We start from the raw sequence: 21,544 nt of genomic DNA, 5'->3' as shown, positions 1-21,544 counted from the left end.
TACATTCCAGAATAAAACTGCACGTTTTACTTTAAGATTAGCGATGAAACTAATTACATATCTATTGGGAATACAAGCTTAGGTACATAAATAAATGGAGTTCAAAGTTAAGCTTAGGTACATAAATAAGTTCATAAGGAGTTCAAAGTTTTAACTTGGGCTTGTTTAAAATATTCATATAAAGCTAGGTACATACTCGAAACAATTAAGTATTCGCTTTGTTTTAATTTATCCATCCATTACTTCTGCTGCGGTTTTTTCAAATTTAATTGTGACCGCATTTTAAATAATTCGCGCAGTGAAAGTATAAACAGGCGCATAATAAATCCAGAGTACCTACCTACTTTTTGGGGTTCCGTATCTCAAAAAGTAAAAGGAACCTTTATATGATCACTTGATTGTTTGTCTGTCTATCTGTCTCCGACTCGCACTTGACTAGTTTTTTCGGGACCTCCTACTCGGGCAGATAGGGGTCCAATCTCGGGCACGCACCTCTAACTTTTCTACATTTAAAAAAAAAACTACTTAACATGCTAGCAAATTACACAAACCTACATATTTAACAAGTATAAATTAAAAATTTATAACACCCCCGACAAGTGAAGGTTACAGTAACTAGAAAAGAGCTGATAACTTTCAAACGGCTGAACCGATTTTCTTGGATTATAGCTAAGAACACTCTCGATCAAGCCACCTTTCAAGCAAAAAAAAAACTAAATTAAAATCGGTTCATTAGTTTAGGCGCTACGGTGCTACAGACAGATACACAGATACACAGATACACACGTCAAACTTATAACACCCCTCTTTTTGGGTCGGGGGTTAAAAAAGGAAGCTTTAATTCCGTAAATTAAACGTCGCATTACAGTTATCAAAAAGTTTCGCGCTAACTATGACTGTGTTCTCGCTTAAACTCTATTTTCTCTGAAAACTTTAGTAATTAACAGCGTCCTAACTGCACACAGTATCCCCGAACTTTCTATGACGTTGAGATACTGACTACAAAACAATTATATAATTAAATACTTTACTGGCGTTTTGTGTAATTTATATCGGAATTTGTTGTTTTCCGCGCCGTCGTCCGCGTGGAATTTTGTTTCCCTTTGGAAAGACATTTTCCCGCTGTAAAAGTAACCGATTGCCGTCTATAGAATGTAAGCGCGCCTCTAACTTTATGTGCGTTTTAAATCCATACTAATATTATAAATGCGAAAGTGTGTCTGTCTGTCTGCTACCTTTTCACGGCCCAACAGTTTAACCGATTCTGACGACATTTGGTACAGGGTTAACTTATATCCCGGGGATGGACATAACTACTTTTTATCCCGGAAAATCAAAAAGTTCCCACGGGATTACTAAAAACTCATCCGCGTAACCGATTTGTATGTTTGGTACCGAGGTAGCCTGCGTCCCTGTAATTGACATAGGCAACTTTTTATCCCGGAAAATCAAACAGTTCCCAAGGGATCTTTAAAAACCTAAATCCACGCTGACGAAGTCGCGGGCATCCTCTAGTAATAATTAAAAATGACTTGCTGTAACCGTGAAGGAACATATCCCGGAAGCATCCAGGAAAAGCAGGAAGGAAACATCTGCTGCAGCTTTTGTTCACGTCTCATACTGACCAACGTCGTCAAAGGTCTTTTTGGCTCTTTACGGTTCAGTTGATTCTACCTCTCTGTCTTCGCGCGTAGAAATAACTTAGAAAAGCAACATTCTAAAAGCCAATTCAATTTGAATTTCAAAGCTTAGACAAAATAAATTCTGAAAGCACGGTTGATAAATCTTGTGGCAGCTAAGGTTTATCTCGCACGAGTCTGAAAGCCCGCATTAGCATACGCTAACGTCAGCCATGCTCCAACACCTCCGCTGCAGCCTTTGTTCACGTCTCACGCTGACCATCGTCGTCAAAAAGTCTTTTTGGTTGCTATCCAACAGTGCATGTGTTAACTCTTTACGGTCTAGTTCTATTTTGCTCTCTCTGTTTCTCTATGAATCGTATTCATCACTTTTAAGTAGGCTATTTTTAAATCGAACCACGAGGCATCATCACCAAGGTCTGCATCCCTACATAGTCGAAATCACGTTTCTAATACGCAATGCTAGAATAGGGAATGCTTTTCCCGCTAGCTATAATATTGGTACCTTCAAAAGAAGAGTGAATAGGCACCTTTTGGGCAAAATCTATCAACAAGGTCTGCACCCGTACGTAGTCGAAATTCCTCGAAAACGTACGAAACGATTTGCTTCCTCTTTCCTAATTCGAACCGCTAGGATATGGAACGCCCTTCCGGCATCAGTTTTCCCTTCCACCTATAATATGGGTACCTTCAAGTCAAGAGTGAATAGGCAACTTCTAAGCAAGCGCGCTCCATCTTAGGCTATGCATCATCACTTGCTAGCAGGTCTGATTGCAGCCAAGCGCTAGTCTATATAATTAAAAAAAAAAACTTCTTGTGTTGTTTCATGAGCACAAGACCCCTCCACCTATCATTGGACTAAATACGTGAGTGTAGCTAGCTACATTCTTAAAGTACTCTATAGAGATTTTTGGAGTGAATGAACTTATCAGATCATATCGGAATTGTAGGGCGTTCAAACAGAATTAGTGTGAAGCAATTCCACGTAGAGACGAGGTGCTAAATATAAAAGTAAAGCGTATGAACGTAAACTGGAAATGTCATCTATATCGAAACTGTGTCAGCTCTGTACGCAGCCACCTGTTGCAGACGCTAATAGGATCCGTACACTGGGGCCGGAAACATTATGACCACCAGCCACCAGCTATATACTACAAACACCAGTTAAATACTCTACAAGCATTCTATGCATTATTACATACAGCATAATGCTGAGCTGGAACCTTTCGAGGGTTCCGTACCTCAAAAGGAAAAACTAGTTTCTGATTTATTGTGCAAAATGTCGGAAAAAATACCTGAGTACGGAACCCTCGGCGCGCGAGTCTGTCTCGCACTTGGCCGGTTTTTGCATGATTGTAAGTATAAGAAAGTTGTCACATAAATTATTTATCAATAAATAGGTATATAATATCACAATCTGCCATACAATAGCGTACAAAGTTTACAAGTTTAAATAATATTAAGTGATAAACTGATGAGATTATCTCTTTACGCACATTTTTTGTCAACAATTCCAGAATGTATAGTCGTCAGTCTCCCACTACGATCGTCGTACATTCTGGATGTCGTGCCAAGCGTTTCATATATTAAGTTTATGGCGTCATAAAAACACAATATATGCGGCGAGCGTAAATAAGAAACAATACTTTTTTGCATAAAAAGTATCTGTCACCCTAGTAAGAGTTTCAGTGTCTCGAAAAGTGTGATGGTTTGTAATCGATGTTTCAAAGAAACCGAATAGCCCTTAGTTTGGATTCTTACCTCCATTCTGCACTGGCGATTTTATTTTACAAGCTTATGCGCTTTCCAGTTGATTATAAGTGAAAAGTTGAAATATTAATTAGTGTCAGACAGGTCGTGCGCAAGATTACATGTAGAACACTGACAAGACTGACAGTATGTCTTATATAAGCAGGCGTTATATTGCGGAAGTCCATGATATACAAGGAACCCAAAGCTTAATTTACTATAATCCCCTAAACCCAACATGTGACAGTATGTCCTAAGGTTAGGACATGTAGAATTCAGCTACTCGACCGCAACGTGCGAACTCTTGGTATATGACACTTGTATCTACACCGCATTGTGTAGAAACACTCGTATATGGAGAGCATTTGAGGTGAACGATCGCGACACGTGACATAGCCGTAGATCAGTCGATCAGTGAGTGTCCGTCCGCATGATGATTCATGCCAAAAGGTTATATAACACTTTTAAACGGAAAGAAACGCTGAGGGTCTGACTTACTATTTAGTGAAGTTTTTAAAAGGGGCACTGACTTTAGATGTAGAAATAGAACACGACATCGAATTTCGTTTTCGAAACCTACAAACCTCGTACTAGGGATAGTATTATTGTGGGAGCTGAAAACAGTCGTACAGTGAAAGAGAGGCGTGTGTTTTCCATATAATTTCCATATCTAGGACGCGTTATTGTTCTCGTAAAATTAGAGCCAATGCCTAGCGTCATATCGCGAAAACTAACGGATGTGACGTCATATCACTAAAATGTCTATTTTATCTTGCACTATAGCTACCGCCAGCGTCTTTGTCCGCGTGGATTTAAGTTTTTAAATCACAAGGCAACTTTTATCTTGGAATAAAATTTCTGGGTTGCAAGCTAACTTTGAACCTATCAAAATCAGTTGAACCGATAGGCCGTGAATTGGCAACAGATAGACAGATAGGTACACTTTCGCATTTATATGATTAGTATGGAATAGTATGGATATAGAGTATGCGTTGTAAATAAAACGCATTTGGATACGCCACGTAGATATATTTTGAGACATCCAACTCTTTGAACATTATGTTAGCAGTTAGGATTGTAATTTTTTTCTTTTCTATCTTCGGGGGCTTGATTCATTAAAATATGAATGCGCTGCATAATTCACATAGAAAACAAAGTGTAGGTTTGTTATTCGCTTTATTGCAAAGTTATTATTATTTTTTAAATCCCAAGCAATCTTGAAACGTGAGAAAAAATTCAACATTCCTCGCCACCTAGCCTAACAGGACGTCGTGCGTCGAGTCGCAAAACATTAATTTCCATAAAAAGTTAATAAACTTTAACTCCCAGCGAGACAGGGAATTCCTTTTTCTTTTATAAATGGCTAAAATATTAGATAATGTCCAGCAAAGCTCACATTTGTCCGTCTAATAGACTGCTTGCAGCGCGCAGTGCAAATATACAATTCACGTACAAAACGTTAGAGTGCGGACGAGAAATATTAACAAAAGATGATAATTGTGGTGGAGTGCTTGCGGTCGTGTTGTGCTTTGTTTTACTTGTTCGACATGTTTATTTTAAAGCTGGGTCACCATACAGATAAATGCTCGACGAATAAGCTTCATAGAACAAAGTAATGCTCCACATATTCTTACTTGCTTGAATGAACTTATAAAAATCGAGTGAATCTCATTTATCAACTTTGAGAATAAGCAAGTATTTGCAAGCTTCATAATCACACTAATATTATAAAGGCGAAAGTTTGTATATGTGTGTGTGTGTGTGTGTATGTTTGTTACTCCTTCACGCAAAAACCACTGGACGAATTTGGCTGAAATTCGGAATGGAGATAGATAATATCCTAGATTAGCACATAGGCTACTTTTTATCCCGGAAAACCTAAGAGTTCCCACGGGATTTTGAAAAACCTAAATCCACGCGGACGAAGTCGCGGGCGTCAGCTAGTAATAATTAATTATGACGTAGACATCCGCTAAGAAAGGATTTTTGAATATTCAACCCCTAAAATAAAATAAAATGGGGGTTGAAATTTGTAGTCCACGCGGACAAAGTCGCGGGCATTACTTAGCTAGTTTAAAATGTAATTTTAGAAAGCAGTTGTAGGTAGTTCTGCGTTGCTTCTGTTCCTTCTGGGGTGTTTCCATTGGATTACATCATGGGGTTATTCAAGCGCTGACCAACAAATTTCTGAAAGGCCGGCAACGCATTGGCGGTTCTTCTGGTACTGCAAATGTTCATGGACAGCGGTAATCACTTAACATCAGGTGTATTATATAACAATTTTTATTTAAAAAAAAAGATAAGCTACATATCCAATATCCATACCCATTTTCTGTAATAAATGGTAACCCTACTTTTGAGTACTTAACTATGTGAAAATCTGGCATCTTTCAGCGACCGTTATGTGCTAACTTTGTTATCGCTTCGCCAACTAATTTACAAAACAATCTCCATTCGGTCGGTTCACCGAACTTCGTACAGTCTCGAATTTTGTTAGAAGGTTACCATTTAACTTTGCAAATGTGAGGATTTTCAACATGTAACTATATGGAATGTTACAGGAAATACAAGTTAAGTTTTCACGTGGAGTAAATAAATAGGTATCTTCTAACATACATAACGCATAACTGAGTAGTGCAAAAGTCGGCAGAACGAGCTTTATTATGACTGTAAACCAGCCTTAGACTTTCAAGGAAGTCGTCTTACTGTTTGTATTTACACTGTGCCCGTATATTGATTTGAATCTTAATTCATGCCGGTCGTCATATTGGTGAAAAATCGATGAAAATCTTCAAAATATATAGACACTACCTACCTGTAGTTTTCAACTTTTAGTACTATAGTAATTAGGTATGTAATACGAGTATGTTCTAGTTTTTGGTACCTAAATAGGAAAATATTAACAAACTAGCTGATGCCCACGACTTCATCCGTGTGGATTGATTTTTAAAATCCCATGAGAAATACTTGATTTTCCCCATAAAAAAAATTCACGTCAATCCGTTGCTTCGTTGCGACATGATTGAAGGACAAACCAACCAACAAAAACACTTTCGCATTTATAATATGAGTAGTGATTTATTGATATAATGTATTTTTATATCGGCAAAAGTTATATAGAATCATATAGGTAAGTAGAATCATAGCATCAAATAAAGTACCTACAAGATGCGTCATCATAATCTCCTAGACCCAAGAATATTCCACATGAGTTATTAAGTCACCGAGGCAGATTAAAGGGATCTCATCTGCACTCGCGTTACGTAAAATTGTCACACTCTTATCTTGTTTATAGTGCAAACGCGGGTTGCGCTACTTTATATAAGCCATTATACATAAGCCACATAAGGGTAACACCTTTAAAACTGTCTGCTTAGATTAGAAAATTGTGTACTTGGGATAACCGAATATCAAACGCCAAACTTTATCTGTCTGCCTGCTACCTTTTAACGCCCATCCCTTAAACCAAAGAAGAAATTTGGTACAGTGATAACGTGCATCCCGAAGAAAGAAATAGCTACTTTTTATCCCGGAAAATCAGAGAGCCTCTCATAAGATTTTAAAAACCTAAATCCATGCAGAGAAAGTTGTGGGGCATCATCTAGTAATACCTTAAATAAATCCAATTATAATAATTGTGAACTGCAATACAATATACAATAATTCCGCGCTGCGCAAACTGAAATAATATCTAGAATATTTCCCTACCAAAATAATGTAGTATATACCTATTGCAATCGGAATACATTGAGGTAACTAAAATTGAAGTCCTTAATAGCGGAATGAACAAAAGAACCGTGCTCCCGTATCACGAAGCCGCCACGCTGTCTGCCCGAAGTGCACAAATGAGGGGGGAAACGGGCGCCCAAAGTGGGCAAAGGGGGAAAGCATCGCCGTAAAAGCCTCGCCTTTTACAATAGCGCACGTTTTCACTACATTGCGTTTGCCGGGATCTTATTTCCAATGAATTTCTGCAGCCGTAGAATTGATTTCTGCATTGACTACCGTCTGGAAGGATAAGTTATCTTTAAACGACGGTGGAGGTAAAGCGCTTTTTGTGCTTTTCGCTTTAGAGCTTTGGAATAGCAGAGAATATTGTGTACTTTCAAGTTTCAAATAATAATAATTTGAATGAGGAAAGTAATCGTTTTCTTACATTGTTTTCGTTTCTTTCATTATTTTTCGTAGACATATGAAGTCAAAACTATCTAGTAGGTATGTAACTTTAAGTACCCATAAAATTGTGGTTTAACATACTCTAACATAGTTGCTGCGGTCATTGATTTCTATGTTATAATAGCTATCTGAGTGCAAAATTTCAGCCGATCCGTCTAGTAGTTTATGCTGTGCGTTGATACATCTCTCAGTAAATCAGTCACCTTTTCTTTTTCTTTTTTTAATTTCTGCAGCCGTAGAAATGATTTCAGCATTGACCGTCTGAAACGGTAAGTTATTTTTAATCGATGAAGAAAGTAAAATGATAAAAGCGCTTTTTGTGCAGATATCTCTTATTAAAATGTAAATTTTAAAGCACTGAAACAGCTAGAGTGTATTTTTGAATTGTGTGTATTTTTGAAAGAATCTGCTGCTGTAAGGAAGTTGTAAAGTAAGAGATCGACTATGAACGGCTTTATTAAAAGTTGGTTTAAACTTTGAAATAGTAATAAATAGTAGGTATTCAAGCAATATCGATACAGATTGTTTTGCGATTCATAATATTGCGACTATTATTACAACTACTTGTTTGGATATATTTGTTTACCTCTTCTTCTTCTTTCGAACTTCAAAAGTATAGGTAAAGTTGTACAGTGTTTATATGTGATGCGCGCATATAAAACTAATAGGTATAATTTTAGTCAACACAAAGTTACGAAAAGATTACGTATTACTGAATTAATTATTAATGAAAAAATCGCTAAAAATAAACTTTTAAAAAAGGTGCTACGTTCATAGAAAGGTGCTTCTACACAGTAGATGAATTTTTGACATTCAAAGAATAGTAGTTTAAATAAATGAATCTTTAATATGAATGACTTTGTAACTTAAATATGAATGACCTTGTACAAATTTTGCATGCCTGATTATGTAAGGTGAAACATTTCTACTAAACATTTAATAACACCTAAAAAAAAAAAAAAAATACAAATGAAAAGTTCCCTGAGGTCCCCGATTGCCACAAAAATCCCAGCAATATATATTTCAGTGCTGGAAGCTGTATTGTTTACAGGAACCGCGCGTTGCCTTGACAACCGCCCGTTTCCGCTTTTTGTTCCCGTAAAATGTTATTCTTGTATTATATTATGGATCGATGGTTTGCTTAGAAAAATAAGTTTATTTACAACATATTTTGTTGAAGAAAAGCTTCTTAAGAAAATTTTGACAAATAAGGACGGCAAGAAGTGAACTAAAGCAAAGTACCTGCGAATGAAAACGATAATATAGGTAACGCCCAGTCGATAGTACCTAACGCCTTTCTTGAATGATCTTGCGTGCCTGGCGTAGTGGTAAGCGCTGTGGTCTTATTAGTAGAAGGTCTCGGGTTTGATTCCCGGCTGGGGTTTTGAAATTTTTGGTCTGGTCTGGTGGAAGGCTTTGGCCGTGGCTAGTTACCAGTTACCACCCTACCGGTAAAGCCGTCCCGCCAAGCAATTTAGCGTTCCAGTACGATGTCGTGAAAAAAACAAAAAGAGTAACAAGCATAGGTCTCTCCATCGATGGAGAGACCTATGCTTGGATTCTCTCTATGTGGTCAAATCAGAAATTAGGAGATCTGTTATAGTAGAACCAGAGTAACCAACATAGTTCAACGGGTTGCGAAGCGCAAGTGGCATTTGATAGGGCACACAGTTTTAAAAACCGACAAGTATATGTGTATTAAGGTCCAAACACGACACCGTTCAATGCCGATTGTTAGAGGACAGCATTGTCGGCTTTGCGAAAACTTTTAGGGCAAAGTTAGTTCGTACAACTGCTAATTGCCTATGTTCCAGCGGGGTTCTATTCTCGTTCATTGAGTTAGCTCAATGTTCAACACTGCATGATAGTAGGTATTTACTCACATAAAAGAAAAATTGGTTTTCGGGTTTGGAACCGCAATGTCTTAAGGTAAAAGGGGCACAATTTGGTTTGGAATAGTAGCAAATACAATTTCATTTGGCTTTAAACATTCAACGAGTCGTACCCATAGGTAGTGGAATGGAGTAGCGTAGTAAAAATGTGTTTTTGGTCATATTATTGTGTGATTTCATCTATATTATGTAATTCTGTATCACTCATAATACCTATACAAGTGTAAATTAAAAATTTATAACACCCCGACGAGCGAAGGTTACAGTAACTAGAAAAGGGAGGGCTGGTAACTTTCAAGCAGCTGAACCGATTTTCTTGGATTATAGCTAAGAATACTCTCGATCAAGCCACCTTTCAAACAAAAAAACTAAATTAAAATCGGTTCATTAGTTTAGGAGCTACAATGCCACAGACAGATACACAGATACACATAACTCATAAGTATACACAGATACACACGTCAAACTTATAACACCCCTCTTTTTGGGTCGGGGGTTAGTTAATGTGAAGTCTTGTTCGTTTGTTTCAAGACGCCTACTCGTAACTCGACTCGCACAAAGTCACGGACATCAGCTAGTCAAGATAACAATAGGTACATAGAGGCTAAAATGGCTTTGCGGTTTAGAACCGCTATATGAGGGTCTGGGTTTAGTCGTCGGGTGAAAGGGGGCATATGGTGTGACATAAAGTGAAATTTTGGTAATGCGATATTTATTTCGCGGTATAGCTAAAAGCTAAGGGTCTGAGGGTTAAATAGATGCGGTTACACTGACGAGGGAACACGATAGCAATAGGCACTTGATTATATACTACTAAAGCTGAATATTGTCAAACTAGTGACCCGCCCGGCTTCACACGGATGCAATGGAAAATCTAAGAGTTCCCTTGGAATCCACGCGGACGAAGTTGTGAGCGTTATCTATTTCTATACATATTATACTATATGAAGTACATATCAATGTGATAATGATATAAACATTCCTCGTAAAAGTATTCTAAATGGTAGTGAAAACTACAATATGAGAAATAACTGTAAAGTATAAAGCAATACTTTCAGGTTTCTCAACAACGGTTCATACTCGTATGTCTTTATTTTTCCTTGTCGAAGTAGGATACGTCTGCAAGTACTTAATCCGAGGAAAAACTAGGACGTAAGACATCCCTGAGCACGTTTCCTGAAGTCTGAACACACTGCCTGTGATTCACATCTAAGATCGTGTTTCCACTATACCGTACCAGGCCGTGAGTTTACACGGACACGGAGGAACGCCTAACTAAAAGCCGGCTTTTAACCAGGCTTTGCTCGTTTTAACTTATCAATTCAAAAGGAACATTGACGTAAGTTTTTACGTTAAATTCAACCGATACGGTTCAACCTTAATACATATTTTGACTAGCATTCTGCCTTCTTTTATATTTTTTATTCTTAATGGAGACACACAGTATAAAAACTAAACAATAGGTAACACAAATACAAAGCACATACACCACAACGGTCTCCAACGAAAATTTTACACATATTGAAACACACAATAGCCGGGTATAAAAAGGTAGTACAGAAAATAGGTAAATTATTTTCTGTTTCTTCTTAGTTATTTTGCAGAGCCGTTTAAAATGAGATAGAAAATTCAATTAATCACTGACCTTTCCGTTTATCAAGAAAGATCACCCATCGCGACGAGGTCTGATACAGCCACGAAAAGTTCACGATACGATACGATATCGCGTACAGTACGATACAAGTCGCGATTCAGAATCGCGTTCAAGATATGGACGGCTGTGTCGCTACAAAATGTCATCGAATGTCCCTTAGACTGTCCGTGAAACCAGACGGCATGGTGTAATGGACACCTGCTCCAAGTAGTCGCGTTTACGGGCCGCTCCACACCCGCAGGCGGTAACCTCGTCTTGGTGCGAACGCTCTTAACATCTTTTCATTTCTTTGAGCGAAACTCCAAGCCTAATGGCCGACGCTTAAGTGACTTTGCAATGTGTGTGAAGTTTTTAGAGCTTACCTTAAACGGTCAGGCGTTTTGCGTGAATGGCATAAGTGACTAGAAAATACTTAGTTAACCTTTTTTGCTGGATTTTTGATGTCCTGGAAAAACTAAGGTTTTCATGTCTTGGAAAAACTACCTATTAGATAGGTATCTAAGCACGTCACACATATTTTATAGGAAATATTCAATTCTTCAAAAACTTATCATGATCATCGACCCACCGCCGATTCACTACTGAGCACAGGTCTTCTGAGAAGGGTTTGGACATGTCCACCACGCTGGAAAATGCGGATTGACAAACTTTACACGCCTTTACCTAACAAGCACCATGCAGGTTTCCTCAAGATGTTTTCCTTCACAGTTAAAGCAAGTGATATAACGCACATAAACCCCCCCCCCCCCCCCCCCCCAAGCGCTAAAAACGTATTAACAAAATATAATAATAGACTGTCATATTATTTATTTTATATTTACGGCTACGGATAGTTAAAAAGTGAAAAATACTTTTAGCGTGAGGCTTTTTATCCGTTAAATAAAGATTACCTACACGGAACACACGCCAAGAGAACCACGTTTAAATAAAGACAAATAGCTTCTTAACCGCTTTCAAAATTCACGGCCCAGTGGGCAATAAAATGTGTAAGGCATGTGTGAAGGATTCTTAACCTGTATAGAAATATATTTGTTCTTGTTACTCCTTTATGAAATGTTTAGCATCAGCAATTTGATTTCAAAGGTACAGGACTTTATCAGACTATACAATATGCCGAGACAGTTGGAAATCGGTTAGATTACCTTGTCAACATACCGAAACCCCAGCTTAAAGATTAACTAGGTAACATACAGATCTGCTACTTAACGTAAAACAGCTGCTAATCTGTAGATTATCTAGATAATGCGTACATTAAAATTTGAAGATTCATAACATATACACAGACAAACGGGAAATGCATCTGTTTTATATCTACTATTGAGAAGAGAAAATGATAAAGTGAGTATAAATATACATACTTATCTGACATTTAAAACAATGGACGGATTATATTTATCGAATGTGAAATAAACATAAAGATCGTAGCAGGCCTTTGTTTCAAGTTTATTATCTTCAGAAATATATCTCACTACAAGTTTGCGAGAAAGTTATTTGGCAGCGTTCGCGAGTTAGGCAGTTTGTTTACGATCTTCGACGCCGTTTGATTTACGACTGGGCTCAGTTTACGAGATTATAACCTCAACGATAACTGAAGTGCTTCGCTTGGTTGCTGTTTGAATGAATGTAATTATTTCTGTGAGCGTGAAATAAGACTATAAATTAAATTCTAAAACAAATAGAAAACACTAGAAAACAACTTATTCAAAATCAGTTTAATGGGATCATTATTTCCAGAGTTTTCCCCTTACACCTAAACTTACAAAATTTACCTCTTTATAAGTGTAGTGTAGATAGACTAGCTGATGCCCGCAGCTTCGCCCGCGTGGATTTAGGTTTCTGAAAATTCCGCGTGAACTTTTGATTTTCCAGGAAAAAAGTAGCCTATAGCCTTTCCCCGGGATGCAACGTGTTCCTGTACCACGTAAAAACATTTAAACGGATGATCCTTTAAAAATCCCGAGGGATCACCAGGATTTAGGAATGCAATTCCTTATAGCATCAGGGTTGAGGAGTTGGGTCCTCGAGGTCACCACTAACTTTTCAGAGCTATGTGCGTTTTAAACAATGAAATGTCACTTCTTTTAAGGGTGAAGAAGTCTACATGCCTAAGAGTTCTCCACAATGTTCTCAAAGTGTGGGAAGTCTACCATGCTCACTTGGCCAGCGTGTTGGACTATAGTCATCTCATTCCTAGAGTAGATCCGTGCTCAGTAGTGAGCCGGCGATGAGTTGTAGATGATGATGATGATGATACCCTACTTATTAGTCATTCAAAAATAATCCCTAGCTAAATTAGCGGTAAATCTTGGGATTTCATTTGAATTTACGAGTAGAAAGGTATATCTATGAAAATCGCAAATTCTTCGAATTTGTCTTTGAACACGAATTCCGTATTACGTAGCTTTTCTCGAAATCCGATTATTATCGGAGAAATACTCGTACCTTGGGAACATTTCCATTTTGTTTATTTTTACTTATTCAACATCTCTACCATTTATTGATATAGGTACTTAATTAGCGCAAATTGACTGTATTTAATCAGAATGATCACTATCCCTATTATAAATGTGAAGGTGTGTTTGTTTGTGGGCTTGTTGGTTTGTCCTTCAATCACGCCGCAACGGAGCAACGAATCTGCGTGATTTTTGTATGGAGAATGACATAGGCTATTTTCTATCGCGGGAAATCAAAGAGTTCCCACGGGATTACAAAACCCTAAATCAACGCGAACGAAGTCGCGGGCATCAGCTAGTAATTAATAAAATTAATCTCTCTGTGTCGGTTACTCTAGTTCTACGGATCTCAGACTTGACCATCATCACGTAAAGAAACTCCGAGTACTTAACTGGGTAGAGCTCTCTCCATCGCCCGTTGAGTGACGTAAAACAAAACATTGTATTTTATGCCTTTGGGCATCTATGGGCAGTGGACACGTTCGTCGTTTATATGTATTTTACGTGTTTAAGGACTCTATTAAAACTGTTTTTATTACATTTGACGTGTTGGGACCTTAGGGGCATCTATTAAAACGGGTGGCTTTGTAATCAAGAGGGTAAGACGTCGCTTTCATTGGATTTGGGTGTTGGAGTGAAGCCTGTTTATAGTCGATACAACCAGTAGGTATGCTAAATCCCCACGTTGGAACAGATCTATTGTTCTATTGTTTGTCCTCACTACAATATGCTTCAAGAATGTTTAGTATATTTACATAGAGATCGGCTAACGCGTAGTTAATAACTTTCACAAACTCCTCTTACCTATACGGTTATTTGTATTAGTAATTATAATATTTTTTAATGTGTTATTAATATCAAGAAAATAAGGAGTTTGTAGCCAGTCAATAAAAGGCGAAGACTGTGTTTAGAGTGAATAGGCAAGTATGTAAGTTTCTACTACTAAAATTACGAAAAAGAAAATTTAAAAACCAGAAAGAAAATAGTTGAGTATTGAACGTTATCTAACGGGCTTGGTTCCGGCCTTATTGTATAGTAATCTTTGAGTCTAGGTACCTAGGTTGCTACTTGTACCTATCAATCATTATAATGTGACCTTATATTGTTTGAAAAAATTAGCAGTTTGGCTTTATTATTTGAAACATTGCAATAGTCGCTTAATGTGCATGAAGCTTAGTGACTTGGCAACAATTTACAATTGAAATGTACTTATTTAAATTTTTGTATAATAATAGGCTAAACGTGAGGCTACGCGCTAAAGCTTCAAATCTTAGTCATCCCTTAGTATTCTTACCATATCACGGTGCAGGATGGTATGGAAATTGAGTGGAGGCAAATGTCGACCTACCTACCGTTGCATAAAATAAAATGGAGTATGCATCATAAGTATAGCAGCTAGCGACATCCTGTGCCTTTTAAAAAAAAAAATATTTGACACTTTCATCATCATCATCATCAGCAACGGATAGACGTCCAATTATACTGGACATAGGCCTAGACTTTCACACGCCGCCGTGGTCTTGCGCCGCTTGAATCCAGCGGCTCCCCGTGGCACGTTTGATGACGTATTTCTAGCTAGTGGGGTGGGTCTGCCACGCTGCGCTTTCAGGTGTGAGGTCACCATTCTTGCTAGAATCTTGTGACCTTGGAAAAGTGACCTCCAAATCTATCGGTTTTTCGAACTATGTGCCCTGCCTATTTCGGATTTCAGTCCGCTCCGTTGAGCTATTGATGAATAGTTAGTACGTATACAATCCATGTACAAAACCACAGCTATTTATCCATTTACTGCCAGTTCAACATTGTTTAGCTTAGACCACAAACAGACTAGCAGGTTCGGGCTTTCTCAAACTCAGATAAGAAAAAGAAACCATATTACAAACTTTCAGGTTTTCAAAGCCTGCCCAGGAAATTTTAATGCATTCTAAGTAGTTATGTACTTACCTTAAATATTCACTGGATCTAAAAAATTTAAATTGAAACTGAACTTCTTATCTTCTTTCAAGAAAACCCAAGTACTTAATTGAAAGCAAACAAAACTAAAAACAAGAAAAAAACTGTTATGCTTCAAACTTGTTTACTTCATCTTCAAGACAAATCCCCTTTCGAGAGGAAGCTCGTCTGTTATCACAAACTTTATTTCCCACCAAATTTAAATTTAAAATATCCCCCGTCTTACCGGAAGATTAATTTTTTAAGTCGAGTTTGCTCAAACGACCACAAGCGGTGAAGCTTTTTGACAGGTAAAATCGTTTCAAATTAGCTTTTTCGCTACTACGGGCGTAACGTTGCCTCCATACCTGAGAAGAAAAACATACGATATAATTTAAAGGATTTATACATACGATATAATGGCGGATGGCTGGCCACTTTCCATTCATGACAGGGCTTATGCTTAGTAAAGCTTTGTTGAAGTAAATGTAAGATGATTCACTCGATTTCCTAGACTTCGCCAGATTGGCGGCTGTATCGGAGCCCTATCCCGACCTCTGTCGGATGAGGCTAGGCTCCTGTTACGGCTGTACAAGAAGGCTTTACTCAAGTAAGTGGTTTTATAATATGGCCTTACGGAGTGACATATTCCAAACGGAAAAAAATTCCGTAAAATAAAGAGTATAAAAAAATGTAAGATGATACAATTTTTTTAATTGAAAATGTTACAATAATAAAATATTTTACTATTAATAATAAAATATGTGTTCTATAAAATAAAAATTGATGAGGTCATAAACATAAATGTTAAAAAATGAATGGCAGGCGGGGGCAAGCTAATAATTCTAAGTAAGAGTGGCTAAGTTGAGTCTCTCCTTTGGGTTTTGGCAGTCGGGCAAAAAAGAGCAATTCTTCTAATTTTACACCCTCTCAATTCTTGTCTCAAGTAGAACTTGTGTATACATTTTCTAAGGAAAATACACCGCCTTTTCCCTACGTTTCCTAGGACACTTAAGACCTTAATATGCGCGATCACGAAACGCGTGTACAAAGTTTTTCAAGATTAATTATCTCATCAGAGAGTGTTTTAGCAACAACTGAGCGGTTAAGCCTCGACGCGTTGCCTCGCCTACTAATGGCTATCGATTCACGACACTAGCTATAAATATTCATTCGATGTGAACCTCTGTTTATTTACCGAAGGCTGATGCATACCGACAGAGGACCGGAGCTCAGTCTTTCGATAACAACTTAAGCGCAGCTTTATAAGCTTTTTCAAGTTTGTAGGATCAGTAATGAGGAGATCCATAGGAGAACCAGACTAACCGACATAGCTTAACGGGTTGTGAAGCTGAAGTGGCAATGGGCAGGGCACATAGTTCGATAAACGTTGGGGTCCCACGGTGTAGAAATGGCAATCTCCACCGAAAGACCTCCTAGACGCCTAGGTGGATAGGTGACATGAAACGAGTCACAGGGAGCTGCTGGATTCAAGCGGCGCAAGACCGTGGCGTGCGGAAGACCCTATAATGTAGATATGTCTAGCAGTGAGCGTCTATGGATTTACAATGATGGTGATAATGATGACCGAAATCAAAACACAAATCATTCGCATGTTAGACAGAAGCAAGCGTCATTTTGCAAAAATGCATGCACTAACTTGAGTGACATAGGACGATATTTTGTGGGTTGTTGCGTGGTGGTAGTACGCATTACATGCGTGTGTGCTAGTGTTCCCTGTGTAAAGTGTAAACACTAAACATTTGCCTAACTATAAAACATTTGACGGTTAAAATATTATACTGTTAAATCATTCAAGTCAATATATTCGGGTCCGTTCTGGCGCGCTTCCAGCTTTCATCCGGGAAACCTTTGAGGCTTTATTTGGGTTGTATTTTACGTGCGAATTTTCACAAAAGATTCAATATGGCTTTGGTGATGATGTTATGAGGCGACCTACTTTTTAAAAAACTTCATAAATAATGGGTATAAGACTGAGGCCACACGATGCATTTTCGGTGCTATGCGGTATAGCATAGTTTTACGATATAGTAAAACTGAGGTTATTTAAAAAAAAGTTTCATAAATAATAAAGGGTGATAGCATTGGTTTTCGGTACGTTGCGGTATAGCACAGTTAAACGATCTAGTAAAACTGTGGGTATAGTATACTAAACTAAACTAGTATCACAATTTGTTTACGTAAACATAGCGTAAACAAGTGTAAATTAAAAATTTATAACACCCCCGACAAGTGAAGGTTACAGTAACTAGAAAAGAGCTGATATCTTTCAAACGGCTGAACCGATTTTCTTGAATTATAGCTAAGAACACTCTCGATCAAGCCACCTTTCAAACAAAAAAAAAAACTAAATTAAAATCGGTTCATTAGTTTAGGAGCTACGATGCCACAGAGAGATACACAGATACACACGTCAAACTTATAACACCCCTCTTATTGGGTCGGGGGTTAAAAATTCAAATCTGACGAATCCAATACTGAAGTAGTTTAACAAACTCGATCGTTTACGGGTGAATCGAGTTTTCACTTGAGCGGTCGTTGCAGGCGATTCGATCGCTGCATACGAATTCGACAAGTTGCCAATGCAATCTATCGCCAATTCGTCGGTGCTAAAATTTAGGAAACTAGTAAAACTATCAGGTGACCCGACCCGCCTGTCCGTTTGCTGGCGATTTTTATTTAAAAAAAAGACAATCAAGTATCATCATCACTCATCCACTACTGAGTACGGATCTCCTCTCAGAATGATTATTCCTAAAGCAAATACTACGTCATATGCAAGAAGTAATAACTATTTACCGAGAAACGCTAGTAAATAATTACACCTATGCACAGCAGCAAATTGTTATTTGTATAACAAACGGGAACGCTCTCGTCCGTGTGGTAGACATTCATTTGAATTAGCGTCGACTTCCCCGGGCGCTCATTTCATCCGTACAAACATATAGCAGGACGCGAATAGTTTTTAATATTCATTCTTTAAAAAAACGGCCAAGTGCGAGGTAGACTCGCACACGTAGGATTCCGTATCCTAGCATTCCACAAGAAATCCTTACCATTGTACAAGAAATAAAGCTTTTTTTTTAATTTTCACTAGCTGATGCCCGCGATTTCGTTAGAGTAGATGTAGTTTTTTAAAAATCCCGTGGGAACTCTTTGATTTTCCGGGATAAAAAGTAGCCTATGTGCTAATCCAGAGTATAATCTATCTCCATTCTAAATTTCAGCCCAATCCGTCCAGTAGTTTTAGCGTGAAGGAGTAACAAACATACACACACACACACACACACACATACAAACTTTCGCCTTTATAATATTAGTGTGATAAGTGTGATAGCGGCCTTTTTGATTTCTTTATTATTTGTAATAGCGGCAATTGAACTACAATATTCTGTGAAAATTTCAGTTCTCTACCTACTAAATACTTTACGAGATACATCCCACTCATAAACGGACGGACTGACGGATGGATGGATAGTGGAGGCTTAGTAATAGGATTCCGATGGCACCCTTTGGGAATGGAACCCTAAAAAGGATAATTAACTAAATACTAAATCGCTACTCTGTAGGTATATCATAATCATCACATCGCCAGCTCACTACAGAGCACGGGTCTCCTCTTAGAGTGCGAAGGGTTTAGGCCATAGTCATCACGCTAGCCAAGTGCTAAACTTCACACACCTTTGAGAACATGATGGAGAACTCTCAGGCATACAGATTTCCTCACGATGTTTTCCTTCACCGTTAAAGCAAGTGATACTTAATTAATTAAAACGCACATAACTCCGAAAAGTTATGAGGTGCGTGCCCAGGATCGAACCCTTCCCTACCATTCGGGATTATCTCTGAGATACAAAATGGAGTGCACATGAAATGCGCTAAACTACTGTAGATAAACAAGACCTTTATTCCAGTTGACTAATTACATTGCAAGATGATATCATGATGTCTGTTGTTATACGATACGGCCGATATACATTATTGGAAGGCAGCCAGAGACCAGCGTCAGAAGCCAACATGACATCTATGTCAAGGCTCCCGCGGTTACTTAAATCGCCAACCAATTAATTATGTTCCATCACTAGAACTGTTTGCTTGCCAAAAAATAGAAAAAGCCTTTGGTGTCATACATTATCACAAACTTCCTATTCTTTTTTTTTTTGTAGTGTAACAAATATATTAATCTTGCCAAGGCTAAGTTACTGACCAACCTCAATGTTTTAGGGTTAAGTACCTCAAATGGAAAAACGGAACCCTTACAGGATCACTTCATTGTCTGTCTGTTTGTCTGTCCGTCTGTTCATCTCCCGGTCTGTCCGTCTCTCGTGTCAACTATGCATTATATTAACTAAGGATTCTTGTATTCATCATTTTATAATTCTAGTACCGTAAGATCTATTCCACGTATTAATGCGCCTTACCCACAACCTTGAACGGGAAGCTGGAAGAAATCTCTGTTTAGAGAAGTATTTCCAATTCCACTTAATTTATCATTACTTTGTAACTACATTTTTGGTACATGAAAAATGTAAATAAATAAGCTGGAGCCGCTACGAACAGAAAGATGAGTTTTTCATTAACTGTTATAATTAATTAACATTTCATTCACTTTAGTATCCGATAGACGGGCAAACGTACTCATTATCGTTATTTAACGAACTCCAACAAGCGCTTAAGTGTTAATTTACATAAACATTTTCTTTGAGTGCATAATAAAGCGTTTAATAGGGTTCCGTACTTCACAAGGAAAAAATGAATCCTTCTAGGATCACTTTGTTGTCTGTCTGTCCGTATGTCGTCTATCAAGAAAACCTACAAGGTGCAAGTACCCTATACGTTTTCTTGAGTTTTTCAGGATGATTCATGGATGATTTTTGTGATGTGGTCAGGTACATCACAAAAAATCAGGTGTTCACGAAAAAATAATTTACTTAATCACATTGTTCTACATAAAAGTATTAGGTACGTATATCTTGTACGGTGGCCTGGTACGGAACCCTTCGTGTGCGAGTCCGATTCGCACTTGGCCGGTTTTTTTTTAATTTATTACCGCATTTAATGAGCCTGCTTATGGGAATTAAGTTTCCAGAAACCAATAGAAAGCTCTACTCACCGTTATCCCACGTATATTAGATTTTATACCAAACAAACAAACACGAAACCAATAGAAAGCTCTACTCATCCTTATCCCACGTATATTAGATTTTATACCAAACAAACAAACACACATTCATATATGTATTGTTTCAAAGATTATCGCATAATCAGCGATAGTGTAGTTATAGTGTTAATGCAGTTTAAAGAACACAAGAAAGAACAAAGTGAAAATTTAGTGCTAGTGCAATTTAATGAACACAAGAACAAAGTGTCTTAAAATAAAAACTTACGATAAACTAAGATATTATGTCAATGGACCGACTCTTAGATATAAGTACTTTTATAAGTTTAGGTTAACATAATATTATTTATTAGGCTTAACTCGTAAGCTAGATTGTAATCCTAGTAAAGTCCTGCTTTCAGTATTTTATAATAATTTAAAAAAAAAAAATTAAAAAAATCTGCGATGTGGAACTTGTTATCATAGGCCTAATATGTAGAGCACTGTATAATATGTAGTAGGTTTACATAATATTACTAGTAAATAAAATATATTATACTTATTATCATTATGAAACAATCATTAGCAGCTATTTAAATGCCCATTTACATGAACTGTTTCGTTAAGGGCATAATAAACGTTTTCACAATTACAATGGTAATGTTAATTCGTACTCCATTTTAAATAGTTAAACTTTGAATGGCATTTATTAAAAATATTCTATTAATTTCATAATTTTTATGACGGGTTTATTTTTTGTTCTCTCTATACATAGAAATAAACGTAAAATAATTGTATGTCGTAGGTTGTCAATTAAGTTTACAAGTGTAAATTAAAAATTTATAACACCCCCGACAAGTGAAAGTTACAGTAACTAGAAAATAGCTGATAACTTTCAAACGGCTGAACCGATTTTCTTGGATTATAGC

The 21,544-nt window shown here is 37.5% G+C and overlaps 1 protein-coding gene across 6 annotated transcripts in view; it reads right to left on the bottom strand.

The window, feature by feature from the left end:
- The window catches only part of LOC123874457 (furin-like protease 1), a 200,161-nt gene that overhangs the window by 59,198 nt on the left and 119,419 nt on the right, over positions 1-21,544 (bottom strand). The gene's annotated exons all lie outside the window — the stretch shown is intronic.

Source organism: Maniola jurtina, chromosome 18 (assembly GCF_905333055.1).
Source record: "Maniola jurtina chromosome 18, ilManJurt1.1, whole genome shotgun sequence".
In the NCBI taxonomy this organism is placed as follows: Eukaryota; Metazoa; Arthropoda; class Insecta; order Lepidoptera; family Nymphalidae; genus Maniola; species Maniola jurtina.
Note: the sequence above shows the minus strand (reverse complement) of the source record. Positions and strands in the feature narration are given on the sequence as shown.